The sequence below is a fragment of the Myotis daubentonii genome, chromosome 2 (assembly GCF_963259705.1).
Source record: "Myotis daubentonii chromosome 2, mMyoDau2.1, whole genome shotgun sequence".
Lineage (NCBI taxonomy): Eukaryota > Metazoa > Chordata > Mammalia > Chiroptera > Vespertilionidae > Myotis > Myotis daubentonii.
In genome coordinates, this window is record NC_081841.1 from 69168389 (window position 1) to 69193830 (window position 25442).

Consider the following 25442-nt stretch of genomic DNA (forward strand, 5'->3'; position numbering starts at 1 on the left):
GCTGAAAACAGCCATCATCCCCTTACCCAGGCTAGCCAGGCACCCCAGTGGGGACCCCCACCCTGAAGCAACAAGATGGCGGCTAATTTGCATACTGAAGGTAGGCGGTAGTGAGCAAGGCTGTCTGCGGTCCGGGACCCGGGTCTGTGACCCTGACAGGCGGGGGGCAGTGCTTGAGGCTGTCCGCTGTCCCAGGACCAGATCTGTGACCCTGCTGGGTGGGGGGCAGTGCTTGAGGCTGCCCGCAGTCTGGGACCCAGATCCGTGACCTGGTGGGCTGGGCGGGGGGCACCGAGGGAGGCTGTCCACAGGACCAAAACATGGATCTGTGACCCTGCCAGGCGGGGGGCAGTGCTTGAGGCTGTCCGCAGTCCCGGGACCCGGATCTGTGACCCTGCCGGGCGGGGGGCAGCGTTTGAGGCTGTCCACAGTCCTGGGACCCAGATCTGTGACCCTTCCCAGTGGGGAATCAGCTCGCACAGGGGCGGATCGGCCGGAGTTGGGCAAGGCAGGATGCCTGGCTTCCGCCCAGCCCCAGTCACTCTGGGTAGGTGAGCAGTGCAGAGAGCCTCTGGACAGGGGAGGCAGGTCGGCGGAGGGCGGTCTGTGCTCCCCACATGGCGGTGGTGACAGCTGTGAGCACGCCAAGCAGAGCCTGCAGGCTGAGCTGAAGTAGCGCCTGCAGGCCATCAGCACCCAGGAGTGGCTGCGCAAGATCCGCCTCCTGGCTCAGAAGGTGCAGGATCGCAGGGATAACCACTGTGGCGGGCCAGACTGACGTCCTCCTGGCCGCGCCATGGGGGTGTGCGGATCTGCAAAGCCAGAGGCCTCTGGTGTTGCACATCCCCCCCACCCCCCCCCGGCGTGCGAACATCCCTCAGCACACTGTCACCCACCCACGCCTAAAACAGTTGCAAACCACAGCGTGCACAAGTTCCCCCACCACTCCACTGCACTTCCATCAACCCAGCATGCCTAAACCCCCCACAGGATGTGCACACATCCCGTCTGATGCGCTCACGTCGTTTGGAGAGTGTCTGGGGGTTCTGGGTGCTGAGGGTGGGCACCTGTGAGATGACAGTGAGAGGGCGCAGTGGTGATGCCAGTACAGCTACGAGTTCACCTCTGGGGGGGTTAATGCAGGTGCCGAGGCAGGAGCAGGTGTAGATAGACACACCTGGTGGCCATGGGCAGCCCTCACTGAGGTGCCTTCAGTCAGCGTTCAAGATCAAGAACCCAGAGGCGGAGAGGAATTCCATCCTCTCAGTGAAACAGTGGGATAGTCGGGGCGACTGTAGAGGAGGAATGTACACTTTGGGTGCCAGCACCCATGAGCGAAGGCTGCCCTGACTGAGCCTCGCTTGCTTGGGGCCTAGCGCACTCCTGCTGGGCAGCAGGTGACAGGACGTGCTTTTCCGAATTGATGAGAGAAAACGTTGATTATCCTGCTGCCCATGAAGGTGGAAAGTGAAGTGGGGAGACATGTGGGGAGAGAGCGAGGTTCCCTGTCTGGGGGTTCCAAATCTGCTATTGGTTTCTTTCACCGCTGACTAGAGATATAGAGGGTGTCCCCCCAAAATGTATACACACTTTGAATACCTACTAATTCCAATGGATTTAAGCATAAGAAAGAAACAACAATGGAGCTGTTATCTGTTAAAAGTGTGGGCATAAACAGGTAGTTGGACATTCCCTGAGGGGTTCAGATTGGAGAGGGTGAAGACCAGACTGAGGGGCCCCTTCCCCCGCTACCCAGTGCACGAATATCATTCACCGAGCTACTAGCAATCTAATAAAAATGGAAACATGCAAATTGACTGAAACTCTGCTATACCCACAAGCCACGCCCACCAACCAATCAAGAGCAAATATGCAAATTAACCCAACTAAGATAGCAGCGGCCATGGAGCTGGAGTTGCTCCCGGCAATGGAGGAAGCCAAGTTTCCCGCCTGCCCTGCCAGGTCCTGAGCTCCACTCAAGGCTATAAAGTTTCAGTTATAGAAGATAAATAAATCCCAGATACCTGCTTCCAGCCCACAGACATGGCCAGCCTGAAAACAGCCCTCAACCCCTAACCCAGGCTGGCCAGGCACCCTGGCAGGACCCTGATCCAGGACACGCTTCAGGGCAAAACAGCTGGCCCCCACCTGTGCACCAGGCTTCTATCCTATATAATAAAAGGGTAATGTGCAAATTGACCCTAACAGCAGAACGACTGGGAATGACTAGTCACTATGACACACACTGACCACCGGGGGGCAGATGCTCAAAGCAGGACCTGCCCCCTGGTGGTCAGTGAACTCCCACAGGGGGAGCTCTGCTCAGCCACAAGCCAGGCTGATGGCATCACTGCGGTGATGGTGGGAGCCTCTCCTGCCTCCTCAGCAGCGCTAAGGATGTTCAACTACAGCTTAGGCCCACTGGCAAGTGGACATCCCCCAAGGGATGTATCACTGCCAGCTTCGGCCCAATCCCCCGGGGAGCAGGCCTAAGCCAACAGGTGGACATCCCCCAAGGGTTCCCAGACTGTGAGAGGGCACAGGCTTGGCTGAGGGACTCCCACCCCTAAGTGCACAAATTTTTTTGCACCAGGCCTCTAGTATATATATAATATATGAACACCCTTGCCACAGAAAGTCTTATCATTTATTTCATTAAGGTCATTTTAGTCACCAGAATATCTCCCTTTCATCATCTACACTCCATTCCTAAATTTCTTTTCTGGATAGATGAACCTTCAAACCAGCCGATACTTGATTGAATGTTGACCCTCTGTTTTTTAGTAAGCTGAACATTATTGATTTATTTTAAAATAATCCCACTTCCCAGGTTTTTCTACTGAATCACTATGTGCACAAGTAATGTAAGTGGATTATAGGAAACATTGGCACTAGCAATTGTTGTAAACTATCAAAGCCACAGAATGGTTAGAAATAGTTTAAGAGTAGTTAGGGAAGGATAATGCAGTGAAATAGCCTATTGCATCTTTGTTATCATCACCCCCCCCCCCGCCCCGCAAAAAAAAAGCACATCTTTTTCATGACTTTCCAAACCACAAATAAACTAAAAGTGAAATTACATGCCAGAATTCCTCATTGATGCTTTTTATCCTGCATGATATTAAATTAACTAGACAGTATATGACATTACAAGATAGAACAAACCTCTTGAACTATAATTCACAGTGACACTAAGAGTTCACAACTATGGGTATATGATGGCTACTAGAGAAACTATTTCCCATGAGCTCTAGCATTATCACAGGCATATCCAAATACAGCGACATTATTAACATCATTTACCTTTACCAAATACATGGATTGCATCTTCAGAACATCTGTTACTCATGTAAATGCAGAAAATTTGTTCAAGTACTTCAAGAGGCAAATGACTCACAGATTTTCTCTTAACAAGAGCTCATCTTGCGTCTCAATTTATGATTTTTATTGAATTACTGACACTTATCTCCATGCATTTCTCAAATAAAATCAGAGGCTCCATATTAATTGTCTCTATTTCTAGATACCCCAAATAAAGACTGGACTATAATAAATATTCAATGTAGGTTATTTGAAAACATCAATAAATGGGTCTTTTATTCTTAATGCTAAGTAAAGTGTCCTATATATAGCAGATAAAAAAATTTTAAAAAGGAAAAAAGCTTGTTAAATTTCATTATATTTTGTCCAGAGAGAGGTTTCCAAAATGCAAACATGGCTTCACTGAATTATCTGCTCCAAAATATAATCAACATATTTATATTGCATATCAACATATGCAATATCAGTTAGCTACTGATCTGTAGTTTTGATGTGGAGCCTCCTATAGTAATTTTAAACTTGAGAGGGACTATCATCTAAACAGTGTATCAACCTCAGTATGTATTTAAGCCATGATACCTCCACAAATTGGGAACCTCAGGCCTGGGTTGCATACCCTAAGAATGTAAGCAATGGGACCACTGCACCATCTTGACTAACAAAGAGCAATGTTTGTTCAGTGATGTTAGGAATATTATCCATCAACTACCCCCAAACCATCTTATTTACTCCAGTGACAGAAAACCACCCTCCACCTATGATACTTCTTCCCTTTCAGGGGACTCTTCACTTTTACAATGTGAGTAAAGTGACCAGAGACTTTCCATAAGTATTGCTTACCTATATAGAGAGATTAAGGCATATCTGCTTAGAAGAGATTATCACAGAAGGCAGGAGGCTCAGTGTAGGATGTGATCTGCTATACTTGTAAGACCTGCCTAAAGCAATTTTTAATTCAAATATTTATTAAGCACCTACTATGCACTATGCACTGTGCAATGCACAGAGGATGCAGACAAAGCTTTCTATTCCTTGGGCTCATCATATTTAAGAGGAAGCCAAGAAACAACAATAAAGTAACAAAAAAGAAATATTAGAGAATGAGAAGTCTTGTGGAAAAAAAAAAAGTCAATACGATCCAAAGGTAACTATTCATCATTAGTTTTCTTCTTCTTTTTTTTCAGCATCAACCACAGAGAAAAGCACCAGCATAAACATCAGTTAAGTGCAATACTTACCACCACAATTACATTTGCTGCAGGGATTGGAAGGTTTTCAACTTCAAGATCTTGACCGGCCACGGCCAACAGATTGAGAGATGGATCATATGCAGGCCTAAGAAATGCTGACTTAACAATTTGGTGGTTTTTGTTTATTTGAGTTTCAGAAGAAGAATGTTTATATATCTTCTGTGGAGCTATATCCAGGCTCTTCTCAATGTCTTGTGAATGGTGATAAAGGAATGCTGGCTTCCCACTCCTCTTATGATGAATTGCCAAAAAGTGATGATTGTTTCCTGAAAAGCACCCTGAAAGGGGGAAGAAACAGAAACAAAATTCAAAGACCTTATTTAGTATGATCAGTAGAAAGATCTGATATCCAGAGTTGCTTGTTCTAAGCAGCTTTAAGACTTGTGATTTAGATTAGTCTCCTTTTCCCACTGCTTTGTTATTCCCAACAAATAGAACACACTTGGTGGTATGGTGGCATCTCAGAAACTCTGGGTGGGCAGAAGTGGTAGTAGTTTGAAAAAGTCCAATTTATCAGATATTTTAATACCTCTTTTAAGCAGAAATTTCCTCCTTTATTTAAACCCACAGTTCCTACACCCTGTTGTACTTCTATTCCAGGATGTCTGTCCTACCTGTTCCTCAAATGACAACAATTTGTATCATATTAAAGCTTTCCTTCTTTAATATTCATGAGTATATATGAATATTTATAGAGTATTTTAAAATCACTGAAAGCAGGTATCTGGGTACAGTCATTGTTGTAGCAACATCCAGTTATGCAACAATACCCATCCTTTGCTTCTTACTGAGCAATATGGCCATCCAGATAAAGTAATACATTCACCCTTATTTCTTCTGTTAGGTAAGTATTCATTAAATTGAATAATTCTTTCTTTTACTTGTCATTGGTCACAGAAGGAAAGAGAAAACATATACATGTTAGTCAAAAGAGTATCACTAATTCAAATATCAATTAGAAAAAAATTAGATCTTTTACATAAAATAATAACCAGGGTGAGCAGATCACACATATTAATGCCCCGAACATAGTAACTAGCAACCGCAGATACCCCAGATATATCTATGGCAACACGAAGTTGTACAAATATTGTTCATAGAAAATTACTCTCCCAGCAGAATCTGGACTGAGTTGTATGGTTCCAGGGCAGGGACCATTTTCCCCTCACATGCCTGACTGAAGCACAGCCCTCTCTTCACAAGGTCAAACATTGGTCTGTTTGGCCTGATAAGCTCTCTGGCCTCACCCTGATGACTTCCTGAGACCCTGCCGCAACTCTACAATGTGCAAACAGCCAGTGGGTGGCAGCTAGACTGGTATACCTGGGGATACTTGCTGAGTGGCTCAGACCCAGCACTGGCACCGAGTCTGAAACTGAATCAATCTGGTGAACACCACTTGCCCCTACCTGGTGACCCACTGTGAACCTACGTCATGCAACTCAAGTACTACCAGAGGCTCTTTCAGTGACTTCACCTAAAAGGCAGTCCGCAGGCAAGGCAAATGGAGGTGGATCTCAGAGTGCCTTCATACTTTTGCTGACCTGCCTCCCAGCCCAGCATGGTAAGAGGGCCTTGTGCATGTGTACATCGATAGAACAGAATAAAGAGCCCAGAAATAAAGCCATGCCTTTATGGTCAATTAATATGTGACAAGGGAAACAAGAACACACAATGGGCTAAAGATAGTCTATTATAAACTAGTGTTGGGAAAATTGGACAGACACAAGCAAAGAAATGACACTAGACCACCTTCTTATAAGATACACAAGAATAAACTCAAAATGAATTAAACATTTAAATGTTAGACTCCAAACCATTAAAATCCTAGAAGAAAATATAGGCAGTAAAATCTCGAACACTTTCATAGCAATATTTTTTCTGACATATCTCCTTGGTTCAGGGAAACAAAAGAAAAAATAAATACAAGGGACTAATTAAAGTAAGAAGTTTGTGCACAGCAAAGAAACCATCAACAAAAAGTAAAGAGAACCCACTGAATGGAAGAACATATTTGCCAATGATATAGCTGATAAATGGTTAATATTCAAAATTTATAAAGAACTTAGCAAACTCAACACCAAGAAAACAAGCAATCCTATTTAAAAATGGCAAAGGACTTGAATAAGCACTTCTTTGAAGAGGACATACAAATGGCCAATAGACATATGAAAAGATGTTCCGAATCACTAATCATCAGAGAAATGCAAATAAAAACCATACTGAGATAGCACCTCAAACCTGTCAGAATGGCTCTCATTAATAAATCAACAAACAAGTGTAGGTGAGAATGTGGAGAAAAGGGAAGCCTTGTGCACTCTTGGCGGGAATGCAGGCTGGTGTAGCCACTGTGGAAAGCAGTATGGAGTGACCTCAAAAAATTAAAAGTGGAACTACATTGTGACCCAGTGATCTCACTTCTGGGAATATATCTGAGGAAACCTAAAGCACTAATTTGAAAGAATATATGCACCCCTATGTTCATTGCAGCTTTGCTTACAATAGTCAAGGTTTGGGAGTAGCTTACGTGCCCATCAGTAGTTAAGTGGGTAAAAAAAACAACCAAAAAAAACACAAAACACACACACAAAAAAAACCCCGCTGTGGTATATTTGCACAAGGGAATACTACTTTGTTGTAAAAAAGAAGGAAATCGTATCCTTTGTGACAGCATGGATGGATATGGAGAGTATTATTTTGAATGAAATAAGCCAGTCAGAGAAAGACAAGTATCATATGAATTTCACTAATATCTGGAATCTAATGATAAAAATAAAAAAATAGAAACAGACTCATAGATACATAGAACTGACTGGTAGCTGTCAGAGGGTTGGGGTGTTTGGGGGCTGGGTGAAAACGGTGTCAAGATGAAGCAAGAAAACAAAACGAATAGACACAGACAATGTTATGGTGATTATCGGAGGGAAATATGGGTGGGAGGAGGTAGAAGAGTGTAAAGGGGGTGGGGGTAGGGGGGTAGTAAATGGTGATGAAGGAGACTTGACTTGAGGTGGTGAACACAGATGATATATTATAGACTTGTATACCAGAAACCTATATAATGTTATTAACTAATGCCACCCCAATAAATTCAATTTTTAAAAAATAAAAAGAAAGCTACATATTGGGAGAAAATAACTACAAATCGCTTACCTACCAAATTACTTGCAATCAGGAAACATAAAGAACCTCAAAAAAGTCAATAGTAAGAAGAGAACAAGACAATTTTAAAATGGGCTTAAGATTTGAACAAACACTATCAAAGATAAAACATATATGGCAAATAATCACATAAAATTTTCCCAATTCTATTATCCAGTAAAGAAATGCATATTAAAATTGTGATATGATGCCACTATACACCTCTTGGGTTCGCTAAAATAAAAAATACTAACAGTATGCAGTGCTGGAGAAGATTCAGAACAACAGAAAGTTTTATACTTTGCTGATGGGCATGCAAAATGGCAAAGGCGCTATGGAAAATAGTTTGGCAGTTCCTTATAAAGTTAAACATTATATATATATATAATCTCCCACATTCAAAGGCTGTTAAATCGCAAAATCACTTCTACTGTCGTAGTAAACAACCTGCGCCCCTATTTATAATGGTCTGGCCTTCTAGCAACTTCAGCATGAAATTATTGCTAATCTGCCTTAAAACGTCAGGTGGTCATAATAATCTGGCCACTCAGTGTATATTTACCATATAACCCAGCAATTTCATATCTGTGTACTTACCTTAGAGAAATAAAAAACTTATGCTCACACAAAAACCTATAAGCTAATTTGAATGGCTGCTCTAATTGCCCCCAAAAGGAAACAACTCAAGTGTTCTTCAGTAAGTGAATAGATAAACAAACTGTGGTACATCTATACAATACAATATTACTCGTCAATAAAGAAGAATGAACTATTGGTCCACACAACTTAGATGAAACTCAAAGGCACTAGGCTGAGTGAAAGAAGACAGTCAAAAAGTCACATACTATATGATTCCATCTATGTAACATTCTCAAAAAGAAAAAAAAAATACCTATAGTGATGAAGGACAATAGTTATTAGAGCTTAAGTGTTGGGAGATTAGGAAATAGTGTGAATGAGTTTTTTCTAGTGATCAAACTTTTCTGTATTGTGGTAGCACTTACATGAATCTAAAATTCATAGGCTTATACACCAAAAAAAGTCAATAGATTATACTATATTATGCATACTATATACCATATTTTGTAAGCTACTTTTTTTTCACTCAAAACTGTATCAAAGCATCCTCTCTTATCACTAAATGTAAATATAAATCATTAAAAATTATTGATAAACTTACAGAAAATAGTTTCAGTGTGTGAGTGTGGAGTGGGGGGTGGGGAGAAAGCTAGAATTAATTGGATTGAGGAGTGAGTGGGAGATAAAGGAGAAAACATATGAATTACCATTGCAACAAGTTGGTTATGATAAGAGATGACAGTGTGTTAACTGGAAGGGAAGGTAGGGTTAAGGGATTTGGTTCTTTTTTTGAGATAGGAGAGATTTGAGTACATTTAATAAATGAAAGGAAGGAGCCAGCTGAGAAGGAGTGGTTGAAAACAAAGGAGAAAGCAAGAGGAATAATCATTAGACTGAGTTCCCCCAGAAGATCAGAGGAGTGGGATCCAGAGTACAGGCAGTAGGATGAGCTTTGAATAGGAAATTAAAGGGAGGTATTTCTTCTATTATAATACTAAAGCCCAATGCATGAAATTCATACAAGAATAGGCCGTCCTTTCCCCCAGCTGCTGGCACCAGTATCCCTCTGGCATGCAGGACCCAGGCTTCCCTCCGGCCACTGGCAGGCACCCGGGACCCAGCTTCCCTTGCAGCCCCAACTTTGTCCAGAAGGTCATACAGAAGATCGTCCAGAAGGTCCTCTGGAAGGACGTTCAGTCTAATTAGCATTACACTTTTATTATTATAGATTCAGATAGGGTATGTGGTGAAATGGCTGTAACCTATAAGGGTTACAGGGACTAACAAGGAGATAGTAAGATCACCCCCAACAAATTTATGGCTTAGAACATGCAGAGACCAGCTAGATCCAACAGGCAATTAATTTCACCTTACTGTGACCCCTAGCCTCATTATAGAGACAGAAAGTCCATAAAAAGGCCACAAAAGGGCCCACCAGCTCTTATGAGAAGTCTCCCCTCTCCTCCCTACTAGCAAAGTCCTGAATATTCATCACCCTTATTAAATGCCCTACACCTGGATTAAAAGAGCCTCAATAAAAGAAGTAAATACCATTAGGTGGGTCTGTGAATTCGACTACTTTTCGCACTTAACTAATAAATGCACTTTCACTTTAAAGTTTACATTGGTTCTCCTTTAAATTCTTAACTTCCTGCGTGAAGCTAAGAACCCACAGTGAGTTGCAGACCTTGGGGTCTGGGACCCCTGGAGCACCCGCATCACTATGGGGAATGGAGGAGATCTGGGATGTTAATGGTTTTGAAGGTAGAAGCTGAACAGTTATATTCTGATGTCTTCTATTTTCTCTGGGTAGGAGGGGATGAAGTCACTTCATAAGAGAGTGAGGACAAGGGAAGAAAGATGGGGGTGGGGTCAGGAGAACAGAAAAATTGAAACAGTTTTTGTAAAGATTGAGGGATAAAGTTGATATAAGATGTGTAGTAGAATTTGTCAATTCCATCAAGAGCTCAATGACAATTTTCTCCACCTGGAGGGGATAAAGTGTCTCTCAAAATGTTTCATAAGTAGCTTGTCACATATACTCATCTGCATTTAAATAAACGTACTTTTTATCATAGAAGCAACATTCATACAAGAATAATCCATTAGGGTGCTCAGAAAATTCCACAACTGAAATTTCAATCTGGATATGACCTTGATAATCTCTGAAGAGATCTTTAACAAAGGAAAGAGAAGTGTATGAAATTGCCAACAATTTCTTCTCTAGAAAGGAGACATAAGTGGGTAATAACCCTTGGAAATTTTTATATCAGAAATGATGAGACTCTCATTTGATCTGTAAATGCCTCTTAGGAAAAGTTAAACATACACAGAGAAGCACCAGTGAAAGTTTATATAAAACATGCTTTAGAAACTGTGGTACATCTACAGGATGGAATACTATGCTGCTGTAAAAAAGAAGGAACTCCTACCATTTGCAACGGCATGGATGGAACTGGAGAGCATTATGCTAAGTGAAATAAGCCAGTCAATGAAGGAAAAATGCCACATGATCTCACTCATTCATGGATAATAGAGACCATTATAAACTTTTGAACAATAATAGATACAGAGGCAGAGCTGCCTCAAACAGATTGTCAAACTGCAGCGGGAAGGCCGGGGAAAGTTGGGGGGCAGGAGGGAGGGGTATAAGGGATCAACCGAAGGACTTGTATGCATGCATATATGCATAACCAATGGACATGGGACGCTGGGGGGTGGGGGAGGCCAGGGAATAGTCAAGGGCGGGGGGATAAAAAAGACACATATGTAATACCCTTTGTAATACTTTAAGCAATTAAAAAAAATAAAAAAATAAAAAAAACATGCTTATTAATAGTATTGCCAAACAAAAGAAACATACTTTTTAAAAAAGCAATGAATTAAGAGGTAAGTGACACAGATCATTTAAATTGCCTCCCCACCATGCTTCTCTTGTGGAGGTGAACTTGAGCAATTCTCTTCTTCATCGTTGATCCTTAGCTATTTTTTCATCAGAAAATGAAGGTTACTCTTACATATCACTAGATTAGAAATGCACTTCAGTAAAAAAGAAGCCCCGATTCACTTAGGCTGCACATGGTGCTGATTTTTTTCCTAAAAAGGTAAGTTTTTCCTTAAGTACAAGGAAAGACCCTTTGGGGACTCCCAGGAGCAGGGATCTCCAGCAGTGATATCCTTGGATGTAAGGGGGATAATATTAATACTACTAGAGACCTGGTGCTTGAAATTCATGCACTGGGGGCGGGAAAAGGAGAGGGTGTCCCTCAGCCCAGCCTGCACCCTCTCCAATCTGGGACCAGGATTGGGCCTAAACTGGCAGTCAGACATCCCTCTCACAATCCGGGACTGCTGGCTTCTAACCGCTCGCCTGCCTGCCTGCCTGATCGCACCCAACTGTCCTCCCCTTCCAGCCTGTTTGCTCCCAGCTGCCCTCCCCTGCTGGCCTGTTCACCCCCAACTGCCCTCCCTTGCCAGCCTGATCGCCCACAACTGTCCTCCCTGCCAGCCATCTTGTGATGATGTAAGGCTGCAAGGGCCCGAGGGCCACCTAGGCTTTTATTAGTATAGATTCTTCCAGTTTTTCTGTATCTTTTGGTATCAGTAACCTAAGAGGTCATCAGTACTAATCTCCAGTTAAAAGTACCCACAGAAATTACAGGGAATCTTCCAGATAAACACTCCAGCCTTCCTAAGATGTGCAAATGAGGTCTGTTAGCATAACCTCACAGGTAGAACTTGCTCATTCCTACTGATCTTAATAGTAAACTACATCAGTGTTTGGAAAAATTCCATTATGATTCTCTCTATAAAAAACCAGTTTTATAAAATTCAGTTTGTGTGCCTGAATTATATTCCAACGTATATGTCTGTACTTGTATGTACACACATTCGTTTTGTTTTATATCCTGACACCAAACAAGCAATATGACACACAAAAAAATCATCTTCAAACCATTTATTGTCATAAAAAAGTTAAAAAACATTAAAATAAAATGAGGGTCTTTACAAGATAACAATGATTGAATTTACAAAAATTGTAATCATGGCCCTCCCAAAAAGACTTGGAGACGCTTGTATTGAAAGAACAGCTTCTTCGAGGAGTGTTTTTCCTAAAATCTAATTGATGCACTGGTCACAAGATGTGAAAACACAATCCCATGAGGAGGTGCTGTGTCATTCTCTAGTACTATTTAAATGCTGCACATGTTTGGCCAGTGATGTGTCTAGTATATTTACAATAAACATAAATCAACACCAAAGTCATTAGTCTATTTTTATAGAAGTAGCTCCATTTTCCTCTATCTAGGCGAGGACCTGAGTCCTGCAGGAATAAAGAATGATTATAATTAAGGCATCTTGTAAAATTTCCTGCATATTCTTTGATATTTATAGGCCCCATTTTCTAAATATTCCGTTAGAAACTGTGGCTCCTACGCCTGCTACTCTAGGCATCCCTTATTCCTTCCTATTTATCCCACCGATTGAAAGCTGAGCAGTGCAGTGGAAAACTATCTGGGAGTCACAGAATTGACAGGAAAACTCCGCTGTGTGCTCTGTGCTGGGGTAAAATTACAATGAAAGGGTTTCACGTTTCCTGATTTTTGCCCGGCTTTAATTGAGTTATTTTTCATTTGGTAGATATATGTGCCAGGATGGAACATAATACAGTTAGGACAGCATCCTGTGGGACAATGTGACTAGACATAGCCAAGAAAAGGAAGTGGGGTTAAGACCAGTGGCCCCAGAGTGCTGAAGGAAGTGAGATAGGTCGGTGCAGACAGAAGCTGTCAGCTGCCCCCAGTGCCTGAAGCACTGAGTCTAAGGATGCTCGGGGAGAAGTTGACAGGAGTAAATGCTACTGTCTCCTAAACTCTACGCGGCCATTAAGAGAAGACCTCCATCAAGATATGCCCTCTGGGGAAGTGGAGAAAAATGATCCTATGGCAAGAAAGCAGAGAAATGCTAACTTCTGCAGAAATCATAGAATTGAGTTCTCCGTGCACTTACTGAGTAGTAAAGCCGTACATGTGTACAACTGAGTTTCTACACATCAGTTATTATTATGCAAACAGCTGAGATGTTATTATTTACAAATAGCTATAGAGATTTAAATCATTTCTGTTTTTTTATAGTGGCTGGGCAAGAAAAAGAAAAAGTGTTGGCTTTACGAATAATTCTCATAAATAGATGAGGAATTATATTAACACAACGCATAATGTGTTATCACCTATCAACATAGAAAGAATGAAAATATTGCCACAGTAATGATACTACAGAAACATAAACTCCCAGACATCAGAGCAGGAGGAGGGTGAGGAAGGCGGTCCCAGAGGCCACTGGAAGAGGTCCCTGCCTTGTTCTCCTTTGCCTGCATTGAGAAACCGGAGGGAGGCCCTTCAGGTCAACACTTCTACACTCATAATTCCCTGGCAAAATGAACAACACTGCTAGGGAAGGACCATGCAATTAGCAGCCACTTCTCTGGAGTAGATCAGTTTCTCACATCTTTTCTAAAATGTAGCCAGTTGAAAAGAGACTGCTCTGCAATGGGAAGCCAGAACTACACTCTTTCACTGGGGTGGAGAGGAAGGAGAAAGTTGGAAATGGAGGATCAGCCTGAGCACACAGTTCCAGAGGGCAACCTTCAAGACCAGAGTCTGGGTGGGCGGGCTGGGGTGGGGGAGGGGGAGAGGAGGGGCTTCCAGCAGGGGGAGCTGATGCTGCAGGGTGAAGTATAGGGAACCAGGGCACTTTTGCTTCAGGTACACACAGGACAGGCCTAGACTAGAGGCATGGACCCTGCATCCATTGGGAATTTATGCTGACTCAGCAGAACTTAACTCAAGCGAGCACAGGATGCTTGATTCCCTGAATGCACACCTGATTTCATGAAGCACAGCCCTCACTGCCACACACACACACACACACACACACACACACACACACACACACACACACAAGGTATGTGGGCATGGTCTTCACACTGGAGTCCACAAACCAAGCAACACAGTTTTCAAGGTGTCTGTGGACATGGAGAGAATCCAGCACCCGAAGTGGGACATTGTGGCCCATTGGATGCTGTCAATTCAGATAGTTTGTAGAGTGGGCTCTAGTTTCAAGACAAAGAAAAAGAATGTGTTGGCTTTATGAATAATTCTCATAAGATTAGGAATTATATTGAAACAGCAAATCCTACCTGAGCCCTGAGACTGAGAGATGAAGGGCTGAGCATGACTGCAGGGCCTCTTAAGTGTTAGAGGACTTTATTCTCTTACTAGAGGCCCAGTGCACAATATTTGTACATTTGGAGGGGCAGTCCCCTCACCCTGGCCTGTGCCCTTTTACAGTCCAGGAGCCCTCGGGGGATGTCCAACAGATGGCAGGGAGCGGGCCTAAGCCAGTAGTAGGACATCCTTAGTGCTGCCGCAGAGGCAGGCTGCTGCGCTCACCAGCCATCAGCCAGGCTTGTGGCTGAGCGGTGGTTCCCCTTTGGGAGTGCACTGACCACCAGGGGGCAACTCCTGTGTTGAGCGTCTGCCACCTAGTGGTCAGTACGCATCATAGCAACCGGTCGTTCCGCCATTCAGTCGATTAGCATATTACCCTTTTATTATATAGGAAGGATATACCTCAGTTTGGAAGACAGAATTTATCCTCTCCAATAGAAACTTGCTAATTATGCCTGAACATTTGTAATTTATAAGGCGAAGGTTCTACTAGTAAAAAATGAGCGCATGCCAATTTCATTTTAGTAGCAAGAACTCTTTACAAAAGAAGGCTTTAAAGTTACTTCTTTTTAAGTTAAGGAAAGGGAGAATTTAAGCAGTAAATAGCAGAGTTGGGATTCAAACCCAGGTAGTCAGATTATAGAGCCAAATTGTCGTCGTTGTTGTTTTTGATTGATTGTTTTTTTACTATGCTACATGAGTGAGAGCATATTTTTGCTGTTTCTAAAGTATAAGCATGTCATTTCAAAACATACTTTCTATCCTAACGTGTGAAATGATTATCTTATAGAAGCGCCTGGTAGAGTTTAAAACATCATAGGGATTTAGGAAATACCCATTTATATTTCCCTTCATTTCCTTTAATGAAATCTATTTGTCACCACGCTAAATCCAATGTTTATCTTGAAAGGAGATCCTGTTATTATATTTTCATAGCTTCATTTAGTGCTCAGATTTAGAGTAACAAGCAGCATGGTAATATTTATAATTTAAACACTTTAAATATCAGGCATTTCCAGTTTGTGGAAGCAAATCACTCAAAAGTAAGGAGTGGACATCTGATGGGAAATCCTGATGCTCTGGAGGTATCCAAGGAGAGCCATGGCCCTGAGAATTCCCCTAAGGAGCTTCTTAACTGCTGGGGACTATTTAGAGCAGTGGTTCTCAAGCTTCCTAATGCCGCAAGCCTTTAATACAGTTCCTCATGTTGTGGTAACCCCCAACCATAAAATTACTTTTGTTGCTACTTCATAACTGCAATTTTGCTACTGTTATGAATCATAATGTAAATATATGATATGCAGGATGTATTTAGGTGACCCCTGTGAAAGGGTCATTTGACCCCCAAAGGGGTTGTAACCCACAGGTTGAGAACCACTGATTTAGAGGCACTGAAACAGCTGCCTGACTGTGAACTTGGATTTGCATAGAGGAGGGCAGCAGCATGGAAAAGTTTCCACAATTGAATTATGAGTTTTCTGATGGACTCAGGTCTCCACCAGAGTCAGACTGGGGTTCTACATAATAGGTCCCCTGAGATAAACTCAGAATTCCAGAAGAGTCTTGGCCAATCAGGTGCAGCTGGGTAGCTGGGCCTAGATATTGGGGAAGGATTAGTAGTTCCATGGACAGCTTGAAGCTGTGTTTGACCATCCCCAATGTAGGGTCTTCCTGTCTCCATGCCCCTCCCTTAACATTCAAATGGCCCTGTTTCCTCAGTGTTCACAGAACCACATGCAGCCTTCCAGGTGAACCTGGAGCCCAGTGATCCGGAAGCTCCATGGGCTGCACAGAGTGAGCAGGAGAAAGTCAGCTGGTCAGCAGAGGAGAAGCACTGCCAGAGCGGTGATCCCACAGGAGGCCTGGGCATCTGCGCTGCAGGCCCGCCACATGCAGGAACTGCTCACACTGTGTGGGTCCCTAGAGAGACTAATTAGGGAGGTGGTTCCTCAGACAAGTCTGGACAACTTGCTAAGCCACAAAGTACGATAGGAACTAGATCATTCAGATTTATGGCATTTATGTAAATGTACTTATGTGCACATTTTCACTGACCATCAGGTAAAAACCAGGAGACACTGTATTTCACATTCATTTAAATAGGGATTTGCTAAAGATAAGATGCTAGACACCATGCTTATTTATTTGTTTGTTTTTAAAATCTTTACTGTTGAAAGTATTACATATGTCTCCCTGCCTACCCATTGACTTCTTCTAGCCAACCCCGCCCCCTACCCAGGCCCTCACCACCCTATTGTCTGTGTCCAGGGGTTATGCATAAATGCATACAACTTCTTTGATTGATCTCTTCCTGCCCATCCACCCTCCCCATTTTCCCTCTGAGATTCAACAGTCTGTTCCATGCTTCCATCTCTCTGGATCTATTAACATCATGTTTAAATGGAGCTTTTAACTAAGGTATTGGGAAAAGGATTTGAGGAACACTGAATGTGGTATTTATTTCAGTGCAATTAAAAAATATTGTCTAGACTGTTGCTTTATGTAAAAAAAAATAGTTTTGCTTTGTTCTTGGTCCATTCTGCTGCAATCTTAGTGGACATAAACATCTTAATGAATTGAAATGGAGTGAGATTTGATTATGAGGAAAGTCTAGAATAGTCATTATGAGTAAAAATGATTTAAATGGAAAGTGCTAATATTCACTATAAATTTGCTAATTGTCATTCTGTGGCAAATACTATTACAATAATGACACTCATAGTCACATTGTTTTGTGAATAAGCATTAGGAAAGTTGAACATAAAATCATATTTTACCATTAAATAGTTTTCTTCAAAGCTATTAAAATCTTCTACGCTAAGTGTCAGCGTTTGTAAGTGCTTTGAAAATGAGGAATGCACTTCTAGGCCAAAATCCCCTTTTAAAGGAAAAAATGTTTTTCTGTCTTTTGACTTTACAAATAGCTTTTAAAAGGTTTAGCAATAAACTTACCATAAAACATAACACCCATGTTATCATTAATACTAATGGCAATAAATGGGCTTTTGATGTGTGATCCCATAATCTCATAAAAATGGCTTTTTATAATTCATAAACCAGTCTCCATTCTTCAGGTATAAGCATGTCTCCCATAAGAAAAATGTGTGGGATCCAAAAACTTAATGGTTCTATAAAAACTTTGTCTATACATAAAAAAGAGAAAGAAACTATACAACCATCCAAATACTCAGAAATTTTCTATAAATTTTGGGGAGCAAGGCAGGGTTAGATTTTTATCATCTTGATTTATTAAACCCACTATCTCACACCCCCACCTGATTATGAATGTATAAGGGGCTCATGTTTGTTATTATATAATAATAATATAATAAAAGCCTAATATGCTAAGCATCTGGTTGGCCATTCAACCAATCAAAGCGTAATATGCTAATGATATGCTAAGGGCACTCAACTGCTTGCTATGACGTGTATTGACCACCAGGGGACAGACGCTCTGACTGGTAGGTCAGCTTGCTGCTGGGGTCCGGCTGATTGGAACTGAGTGAGACAGGCTGGACATGCCCTGGATCCCTCCTGTGGTCCCTCGCCAGCTGGCCAACCTCCCACGTCTCTCCTCAGCCCCAATCGTGCACCGGTGAGGTCCCTCAGTCTGGCCTGCACCCTCTTGCAAACCTGGACCCCTCGGGGGGATGTCAGAGAACCAGTTTTTGCCTGATCCCACAGGCCAGGCCAAGGGACCCCACTGGTGCACAAATTCGTGCACTGGGCCTCTAGTAGATAATAATCAATAATCAGGGTTAGGACTTTGGGATCTATTCCTTAGTATATAGATATCTAATTACATACCTCATTATACTTTATCTAATTGTTGAATCTCTTTAAAATAAGAGCATTTACCTCATTTCCATCCTGAAATAATAGTAGAAAATCATATTGGAATATCTCTCTGTCTAGGAGGAGTTCAACACACAACTCCACTACAACTAGCACTGTGCCCATAGAACACAAATTTATCCTAGAGACTATGTCCAAATGGAAGTTTTCTGTCCCATTCCCACTTCTTTGTAATCAGCAAATGTAAGTTGGATGGAAAGAGCAGCAGTAAAGTTAATTTTACTTTTTATAATCATGAAAACAAGATATAATCCCTTTATCAATGTAAAATAATCTATATATATAAAAGCCTAATATACAAAAGTGTCCACTTAGGAGTCTGACCAACCAGGAGTTTGACACTCACTATGACGTGTGCTGACCACCAGGGGGTGGTGTGGAATGAAGGAAGGCCCTGGCCGGCAGCTGGCAGCTGGCAGCTGGGGAATTGAGGCCCTGGCCAGCGGCTGGCACCTGGGGAAGGGAGGCCCCTGCCGGCAGCCGGCAGCCACTAGAGACCCTACCCATGCACAATTTCGTGCACTGGACCTCTAGTTTATTATAATTTATTTTGCCAACTACATCTTGAATACATTTATTCATTCATTGAACATTTTTGGATGGTGTTCTAGGTAACAAGAATAGTTCTAGGGAATGGGTATATGGAGATAAAAGCTACAATTCTGTTATTGCCTTCAAAAAGTTTCAATATTCAGGTTAAATACATTAATAGAGGAATATGAAGGGCCCCAAAGGAAAACCTAACGCACATACTTGAATGAGGTGGGTGTCAAAGGAAGGGTTCTTATAGTAGGCAATGCTTGGCCAAGATTTGAAATTGGAAAAAGAGTTACCTTGAAAACGAAGTAGAAAATGGGTATTTAATATAGATGGATCAGTATGTGACAAGGATGAGAGGCATGGAAAATCTAAAGAAATTTGATCTCAGATGATAACAGTGTGCAAAGGAGGACATGATGACAAGAAATAAGGATGGAGTTAGGAAAGATGTGATGGTGAAAGACTTTGCCATGAAAATGAGTTTGGGCTTCATTCTATGAGAAAAGGAAATAGCTGTATTAAAAATTTTTACAAAGAGAGAATATGATATTAAAAAGTATGCTTTTTAGAGCTTCACCTCAGATATGATGAAGGATGGATTTGATAGTAGGTTATAGTAAGATACTATATGAGAAAAAAGGACCCATCCTAAGGCAGTAATGTGGGCATGAGAACGGATTAGACTTGGTGAGAAGACTGGGTGATCTTTTGAATGAAAGGAGCAAAGGAAGAGTACAGAATTAGTTACTTTGGGGGATTCTGGTGTTACAATGATAGAAAACATGGAAATAAGAGCAATTGTGATGGGAAGTGCTGAGTATTAACAATTGGATATAAGATGCTCGTGGGATATTCCACGACTCCTGTGTAGTTGTAATTATAGAACTGGAGTTCAGGAGAATATCTAAGATGGAAATATAGTTTAGGAATCTTTGGTCTGTAGGTCTGAATGTAATTATCCAGGGAGACTGTATAGAGAAAAAAGAAGAAAATACCAAGGATACATAAATTCTAGAGAGCACTAACCATGAAATAATGCTTTGAGGCGAGGCCGACCTAACAGTAGGAACTGAGGAGTTGGGTGTGGCTAGTGAGTAATGCTGGAAATGCTAGGAAGCACTGGCTATGCATGGAAATCAGAGAGGAGGATTTTCAAAACTCAGAAAGTGATCAAATTAGATAAATGCCATAAATATTTATTTGTAAGAAGAAGATAATAGCTGGTCATCTTACTTATGTTCAAAAGTTGGATGACAGGATAAAGATTAGAGTTGGTAAAGAACCAGATGAGAAACAAAGAAAAGATACTGATATGGATGATGCATCCCAAAGTTTTTATAAGATGCTTGTCAGAGTGTGACCTCCAACAGAGTATGCATCTCCATTGTGCTAGGAATGTGTGATCTCCAATGTACAAATACCTCATGCCTTAAGTGCCAAAGACAGACATGTTTGCCCCAGGGCCTGAAATCCTCCTTGTCGGTTAGCTACATGAACACTTTCATGTTGCTATAGACATTCCTCTACTATAAGGCATTTTCCTGAGAAGTGAAAATGTAACCAACCAGCCAGGCATTTGGGCTGTGCATCTGGCAATCAGTTCGAAGGGCTTTGCCACTGAGTTGATGAGTATTTGTGGTCTCTTGCAAGTCTCTCCCTGTTGCCCTTGAGTTCACAATCACAGCAAAGTCTGTTGGAGATATTATGTCCCTGGGCATGCAAGGCTCCTGGGGAACAACTTGAGTTTGGGATAAATAAGTCACGTGGAAGTTCATTCTGGAAGTGGCTTAAGTGTCTTGCATAGGTGCCAAGAAGAATTTAAATGCAAAAAGAAGAGACAAGAAATATCCCTGTGCTGTCTTTATGTATTCAATGTATTTATTTAATCTTTGGTAGCTTTTACACTAGCTCTGCTACCAGATGGTAGGCTGAGCAGAATATGCAATACAGTAGTACATGAAATAGACAAATACCTGTGCCTTCAGGAGCTTATATTTTAATGGGTAGAAGGGGAACCACAATAAACACAACAAATAAGTAAATATTGGGTGTTGTAGGTGGTAAAAGACATCAGGGGGAAAAAGAAAAGTATGGAAGGGATATTGGAATTTTGGGGAGGGGAGAGTGTGAAATATTAAATAGGAGAGTCAGTGAGGGCCTCACTTTGAGTAAAGACTGAAATTGAAGGATTAAGCCAACAGAAAAAAACCTGGAGGAAAAGTGTTTCAGGCAAAGAAGAAGCAAAACATATGAGGTAGGCAACAAAAAAATGCAGGAGAGTAACAAAAAAGAGGAGAGTAGTGAGAGATAATATCAGAGAGATAATGGGGGGGAGAACACAGTAGGACCTGGGCCATTAGAAGGACTGTATTGACTTATTTTGAACAGGAAAAACTGATTCTGTAATTTTAAGGGACTTTTCATTGAGAAAAGACATCTTAATCTTGAAGAATAACCTACAATTTTCCTATCAGTCCACCCGTTCTTTTGAAGGTGATGCTTCTACAAATGACCTCCCCAATCTGCCTGGTTCCATCATAGAAACCCTCCTTCTCAAAGAAGAGAGAAACTGACTATGCATTTCTCTGAGAATGAAGTGGCATCTTCAGAAAATACACTAAAGGTCATCTTTGTGCCCTCCAGAAAGGCTGATAGTGAGAACAATGTGGAAATTTGAAACAACATTTTCTAGAACCAGAAGAGGAGGAAAACAATGAAATCAGTTCTGTATCTGTGGTTTTTTTAAGTGAAATATTCACTAAATAAATAAATAAATAAATAAAGCTTTCACATGGGAATTTTTAAGATATCGCAAGACCTTAACTCCTTTGCAACTAAAATACTACCAAATAAATATCTCCTGAAACAGAACATGGTTCTTTGGGCAAAGACAGAGAACAAGCCCTCAAGAAAATAAGCTACCTGTGGATCTAGTTTATTGGGGTAGCTTTTAGTTGCCTTCTTGAATGCTCTTGAAGAGGTCTTTTCAGCTGGAGTTAATGTATTATTACATTGGTTCACAGAAGGAGTAAAGAATGAGGAGAGTTAGGTAAAAGTAACTTGTCACCGGTAACTCAATGTTGGTCTCACCTATCAGAACCAGTGTATGATTTTATAAGTATGCAGTCACAGATCTTGAAACCTGGGTTTCCATCCTTATTATGCTGTTAAATAGCATTTTACTATTTAAACTAAATACTTTACTGTCTACCATTGACTGGATCTTAGTTTTCTCACCTGCATATTAAGCAGTTCGCAGGACAGTAGCTGCAACTTTTCTTGTTAAGGGCATCTATGAAAATCAGGGCCATGGGTAGAGTTGACTCCATGCTCTCAGTAATTTGTTAGGATTATCTTATCCAGAGATGATAACTCCACAGCATTGTAGTCAACATCCTCTTTCTGGTCCCTTAGACCAGAGGTTCTCAACCTGTACGTCGCAACCCCTTTGGGGGGTCGAACGACCCTTTCACAGGGGTCGCCTAAGACCAGGAAAACACATATCTAATTAAATATTGTTTTTTGATTAATAACTATCCTTTAATTATGTTCAATTTGTAACAATGAAATTGGGGGTCACCACAACATGAGTAACTCTATTAAAGGGTTGCGGCATTAGGAAGGTTGAGAACCACTGCCTTAGACATTACAAACAGACCTCAAACAGACCCTAATACTTAGCCCCATTGAGGCAATCAGAACTCAAGGAGGGTCAGAATCTTTGTAAAAATTTATTTTTGCATAGTGACTCAGACAATCATGACCAAATAGAGTTGGCGCTCAAGTTGAAAACAACTTGCTACCTTATCATAAGGAGAAGGACTATATCAAAGTCAACAGTTCCTGGTGTAGCTAAGAAGTGCATTTGCATCCTGTCAGCCAATTTCTCCCATCCCTAAAGTGTTCTAATGTGTCATCAGTTCTGCCAACATGAAGTAGTTTCTGGTATCCTGGGCAGAACCAAAATGGATCGATTAGCTTTTCAGTCAAAGAGGCCTGAATACATAGCACTCATTTCCCTTCTAGATAAAGCCCACCTGTATCCTGAGAAGAGAGCCTTCTGTAAAAGAAACAAACTCAGACATTCAACAAATAGAGAAATCAGGGACTTCTTGATCTGTGAAGCTGCCACCCACTCACTTTCTTATTATCCACATACACAGGAGCTTAGATCAAGAAATCTGTGTCTTTTTGAGTTCTATGAAAAGTCCTAACAATGTTATTAGATAAATGTGATGAATTTTAATCTGGTGACAGCTTGTGACCCAAAAATTGCTGTTCAAAACTAAAATGCATTCAAAATGAATCTGGCAAGCCAACTACAATATTAAACTTGCAATCTGCTGTGAAAAACACCTTATTGCAAGAACTATATTAAATATGAATATAATTAATTTCTATATAGCATCTTGCAACTGAAATATAAAAATAGCTCTTTAATTCATTACTTTTATTAAACTCAAATTGGTTGAATAATCTTTTTTTGTTGCAAATTACGAAGTCAAAGTATAGATGGATTGGTTTGTCATTAGTAATACATCCCCTTTAGCTGAGCTCCAGGTGGTACAGAATCTAGTAGTATAGACTTCCAGATTACTCTTTTGATGAATAAAAGTCCTCTATTTACCTCATCTAGAATGTTCATCTCTAATAAATGTAGAAATGTTTCCCACCTGCTTACTTTTAAGTTTATTTATAACTTTTATGGTATGAATTACTCAAAATATATTACATGTGATCTTTAGAATTGTTTATACATTAGTTTTAAAAATAACCACACTTATATTTTTGATAGATCAGCTAAATCATTTCTAAACTTGGTAAAAATTGAGGTGCTATTTTATGGTAGAGAATGTTTGTATTAGTGCTATCACTAAACATGAATACAATAGTAACAGCCCAATGTGTATATTTTCATCTCATATTTTAACATTAAAGAATTATATGTGGTAGTAAAAAGATTCATTACAGTTGTTTGCAAATAATTTAATGACCAAGTCGTAGCTATTGGTAGTTTTCAAAAGGTACCAAAGAATGATGTAAGTTTCCACAACATCACATCATAATTATAACAATTAACATGTGTACTTAATTATAGACTTAATGTTCCTATACATTCCTTGATCAAGAGATTCACAGTACATTAAAATAGCAGTAGCTAGAAATAGGAAAGTACCATATTTCACCCTCATTATTGCAAACATAGAAAAAGACTCACCCGCTCTTTTTAAAAGATACCACAAGAACTATCATTTCACAACCATTATCCATTACCCTAGAACACAGTGCATACTCAATAAATGTCAGTTGAAGGAATGAATGAATATGCGTGATTGGATGACAAGCAAACTCAGGGACAACACCTAGTCTTTGGCTGCTACAGGACTACTGCACTGACCACTGCCGCCGCAGTAGGGCTCCTAAACCCTCTCTGCCATATAGTCTGACCATGATGCTGAAAGAGACTACAGGGTCCTGTTTCAAACCTTTCCTTCCTCTTATTGGTTTAGAAAATGCGAGTGACAAGGGCCAGGGCCAAAGGAGCCTGGGGCGGCATCCTTCCCGTGAACCATGTATTTCCATCTTTGGGGCTACACTGTGGTCCCTCAGGTTACAGCCAATGCATCCCTCTGAGCTCTCAGCTAAACCAAGAGACCTTAGGGATGTAACCGCTGCAGTAGAAAAGGTGACTCCTGCAGGATGGCTTGTCTGTCTCCTGAAGAAATTGGCAGGCAAGTGCATAGCCTAGAAATAGGACCAGGAGGTCTAGATGGAGGGGAGGGAGGCAGACCTGTATTCAGAGGGCATATGTTCCCTATTACTCGCACGGGGTAACGAAAAATCAAGGGTTGATTTCACCTTCAGTTTTCGGCTCCCGTCTTCCAACAGGTGCATGCCTCCCTCCCTCACCCCTTCCCGCCAGCAGGGTCCCGCCTGGCCTTCCTAAGGCTTCCTTTGCCGGGCAGGCTGCTCCTAGAGTCCCTGAGCCTGTGCCTTTTCCCCTGCCTCCTCCCCAGCTCTGCCTGGCAGCCCCTCACCTGCAGCCTGAAGACCAAGGAGCAGGCACAGCGCAGGGAAGCCCATGGTGCTCCGCATGGCGTTTGCAGGGAGAGGCGGAGGAGGAACTCTGCCACGGCCCCACTTCAGGAAAAAAGCGACCAGCAAGGACCCGCGCCCGAGCGGCTCCGGGCTCCGGCTTCACTCGCAGGTCCCGGGCTGGGGATGGCAGAGCGGGTGCGGCGCCCGCAGACAGCCGCCCAGCAGCGCCTCCTTCCGCGCAGGCAGAGGACGGGGAGTGGGAGGCGGTTGCTGACCGGGGCGGAGCGGGGTGGGGGACCGGTGCTCGGAGGCGGTTGGCGCTCGGCCTTCTGGAAGCCCCGCAGCCATTGGCGGCGAGGGCGGGGGACTCCCGCGCCAGCCCCCGAGCCCGTGGCAAGGCCGTTGCGGCGCGAGCAGCAGCAGACGCCGTGGCTACTGAGCATGCCCGGCGCTGCCCTGGCCTGTGGTTTCCAAACGCAATTCCACC

The 25442-nt window shown here is 41.9% G+C and overlaps 1 protein-coding gene across 5 annotated transcripts in view; it reads right to left on the bottom strand.

Annotated features, from left to right (window-relative positions):
* The window catches only part of LOC132227933 (receptor-type tyrosine-protein phosphatase R), a 257258-nt gene extending 252412 nt beyond the window's left edge, over positions 1-4846 (bottom strand). For 3 of the 5 annotated variants that reach the window (XM_059683633.1, XM_059683632.1, XM_059683634.1), the window contains exon 1: positions 4560-4693. The gene's annotated coding sequence lies outside the window, so the exon portion shown is untranslated. Of the gene's footprint in view, positions 1-4559 lie in introns of all 5 variants that reach the window. The other 2 variants (XM_059683640.1, XM_059683635.1) reach the window with 2 other exon arrangements.
* Positions 4847-25442: the final 20596 nt, after the last annotated feature.